Source organism: Papaver somniferum, chromosome 3 (genome assembly GCF_003573695.1).
Source record: "Papaver somniferum cultivar HN1 chromosome 3, ASM357369v1, whole genome shotgun sequence".
Classification (NCBI taxonomy): domain Eukaryota; kingdom Viridiplantae; phylum Streptophyta; class Magnoliopsida; order Ranunculales; family Papaveraceae; genus Papaver; species Papaver somniferum.
Window position 1 is genome coordinate 57,280,705 of NC_039360.1, and position 4,018 is coordinate 57,284,722.

Genomic DNA, 4,018 nt, shown 5'->3' on the forward strand with positions numbered 1-4,018 from the left:
CCCCCCCCCCCCCAAAGGAAATCTAGGTAAATATTCAACCCGAACATCTTTGTTTTCCCCTTTTATAGTATGAAATACTACACAACAGGATGATATGTTTTCTCCCTTAGTCTATGCTTTACTCTTTCGTTAGATATAACGATTTAAGCACATATATCCCTTCCTAGTGATCATAAATCACTTGTTTACTCCATATATTTCTCTCCCTTTTGTCACAAAAAGGACAAAGAAAAGAATAAACATAAGAGCAAACCGAAAGGATCTTACGGATACATAAGACTTGTACAACATATAAAGGTTAAGCACGAAGGTTTCACATACCATTTTAGATAACCAATACTAAAACTGAAACTACCTAAGTAACCTTGTCTTAGTACGTTATCAAGGAAACAATTGCCCGAAGAAATTTTCCCTTAGTATGATTGATCAAACCAAGATAACTTAGTTACAAACCGAACCGATTATGTATGTATAATAGCTTTATTCGATAAGACTCGAAAGAAATCAGAATTAACTCAATTTGTCTTATCAGGTTCTAACTATTCATAGAATAACTTAGTCCTTCTTTTAGACAAGACTAAAACTAGGTTAGTTAACTAGTTTTTGTAATCAAGGAATCGACTAGACTTGAATAATTGAATCCGGAATTTCAACAATTCTGAACCAAGATCAGAATTAACTTAATTACTCTTATCAGGAATCAAAGAGACTAAAACAAATGACCCATATTTCGTTAAGCAAAAACAATTAATACCCATCAATACAAAGAAGATACCAATTCAATAAGTCAAAAATAAAATTGACATAGTTTTTCTTAACCAGAAACAATTGAAACATAATAATCAATCCATACAACATAATGGAAATATAACAATTTCACCGTATTTTGGTTAAGCAAAAGCAAAATATATGCAATAAAATCAATCTTTTCTTAATAGGAAAACGATTAACTAACAAAACTCGTACCTTACGCTTGGACATGACAAACTAAGATCATAATTAACTTAGTTTTCATATCAGGAAAGATTAAATCATAATTCTTCCCTTCGTTTCCACAACCACTCTCCCCAGAAAGATATATCATTAAGTATCAGTTCAATAAGATTTCTCTCCCTGTAAGTTTTCATTCCCATGCAAAACAAAAGAACAACAACAAAAACAACCTTTACCAGAGAAAGGTTGAAACCGATTTTGTAGTGACCCGTCCCTCCACCAATACTATCCCCACTTAACCATTGCGGTTATCCGACAGTGTGGGGTTTTCAACGGGGATCATTGAGATCATCCGTCAGCAACTTCCCAGGAGGTCACCCATCCCTGGATTACTGCAGCCCGAGCACGCTTAACTGCAGAGTTTTCTACCAACTCTGGAGCCAATTGTGCTGAAAATTCCTCAGTATAATGTAGACGTTCCTTGCCTCTTGTGAGACCAGTATCTAACATAACAACACATCATACTCTCCCACCCAAGCACAAGCGACTCGTCCCCTAGTTGTATCCCAACTAACACCGATATTGTTCTCACTTACCCACTGCGGTTATCCAGCAGTGTGGGATTTTTAAAGGCACTACTGCGGTTATCCAGCAGCAGCTTCCCGAGAGGTCATCCATCTTGTGACTACTCCAGGACGAGCACGCTTGACTGAGTAGTTTTTCCCACAACTCAGTCAAGTGAACCCATCAGGCCTCGGTGCAAGTCGAAACTACCACAAAGCATAAAATATACTCATTCACATAAGCTATACAGTCGAAACTACCACAAAGAATGATACAAAAGATTTAAATAAAAGCTTAATCATTCATATTATTGATAGTTTTGAATAGACTTGACACAAATATCGAAATAAACCAACAATTGATTAGTTTATTCTTATTTAGATTTTTGAACCATCTTTCTCAAAGATCATCCTCGATATCCTCAAATTTGTCGGGATCCTCATCTACAACATCACGGCTGACTTCCCGAATTCGATAAACAGTACCTTGATTGTGTTCACATGCCAAAGCATTAACCTTTCAATTAATATTCTGTGCATACTCCCTATTACCGATTCTAAGTTTAATCAACTTTCTTGGTTACGGATAACAGTTTTTAGTAATGCTGCTTGTTTATGATGAGTTTCAACAATACTGAGGAGGAATTGAAGAAGATTGAAGATATCAATTTGTACTGTACTAGTACGTTTAGCTAACGGAATTGATGGAATTAAATCGGAAAAACAACGGAATTAATGGAACTCTGTGGTAGCAGCCTCAAGTTACTTCATTAACTTCTTCATACCATGAAATGGTAAGGTTCTTACATTATAAAGAAAAGCAAAGGAGAGAGATAACCAGATCGGAATTAGTTAATCCTAGCGTGACACTTGTCACTTAGCTGTTAGTCACTAATAATGCTAACTACACCTACTGGATTAATCAGGGCAGCCCATAGACAGGTACTTGTCATATGCAAGTATATGACAAATACCCTCCCCATCACCAAATCCTTTTCCTCAAGGATTGAATTTTTGAAAGTGGCGTCATATGTGACTAGCATCCTCCCAAGTGGCATCTTCAGTTGTTGCATTGGTCCAATGGATGAGAAGCTGAGGAATAGAGACACCATTTCTGACAATAGTTCTGGAATCCAGTGCAGTTGCTGGAATGACTAACAGTTGACCCTCATTGTTGATTACTGGCAATGTTGGTGAGGGAGTATGGATGGAACCAATCTGTTTCTTGAGCTGAGAGACATGAAAAACAGGGTGTATTCTGGCTTCAGCAGGCAACTGCAACTTGTAGGCTACACTACCAATTCTTTGGAGAATGGTGAATGGACCATAGTGTTTGGCTGCAAGCTTCAAATTCCTTCTCAATGCTATAGAAGCTTGTCTGTAATGCTGGATCTTTAAGTAGACTTTATCACCCACCTCAAAAGTTTTATCTATTCTTGTTCTGTCTGCATAAAATCTCATTCTTTCCTAGGACTGGTGGAGGGAGTCTTTCAGTAACTCTAACACAGCATCCCTTTGTTTTAAATATTCCTCAACAGCAGCAACAGAGGTGGTGGATGTAGAAGAAAAAGCTAAGTGAGGTGGTTTTATAACCATAAAGTGCAGTAAAGAGACTTACTTTCAGGCTGGAGTGGTAAGTGGTGTTGTACCACCATTCAGCAAGTGGTAACCATTGGTGCTACTTTTTTGGTTGATGTCCACACATGCATCTGAGGTAGCTCTTTAGGCATGAATTTACTCTCTCAGTCTGGCCATCTAAGGATGATAGGCAGTTCTGAGATGCAGTTGTGTGCCCAATGCCTTAAACAAATCCTGCCAAAAGTTTCTAGTGAAGATCTTGTCTCTGTCAGACACAATGGATGCAGGCAGTTCATGGAGCTTGTAAACCTGATTGATGAATTCTCTAGCCACAGAGGAAGCAGTATATGGATGATGCAGTCCAATAAAATGTGCATACTTGGTTAATCTGTCTACCACCACCAAGATAACATATTTTTGATGGCTTTCGTAGGCACAACAAATTAATCGAGATATTTCCCACTAATTAAATGGTAATATACCGGTAGTAAGAGATCGTTCCCACAGAGAGCTATGTAATTGATATGCTATTTAGATAGCAAAACAAAGTAAAAGACAAAGGGGGATTGTTTAAAAGTGAAATAAAAAGAAACAAATAATAAAAAGATGATCAAGGAATCCTTCGTCGTTACCAAGCGATAACTGGATTAGTATACTTATTTATCTTCGTTAGAACCATTCATCACCAACCGTGGGAAAGCAGCAGGCGCAGTGCTATCCCCAAAGTCCCTTACGTAACTTGATACCGAAGCGCTCGCATATCAAGTTCTATCCAACCGAACCACCAAGTAGTAGCGCACTCAAGGTGTAACCCAGTGGAAGCTTTAAGTTATGTGAACTTAGGTTGATCCCAGCAGTTAGACTCTTAGTGCAAGGTCCACTTACTAGTGTCGTCTTCACACACGATTGCTTCACAAAATCCCTCTACGAGGTCTCACGTTCTC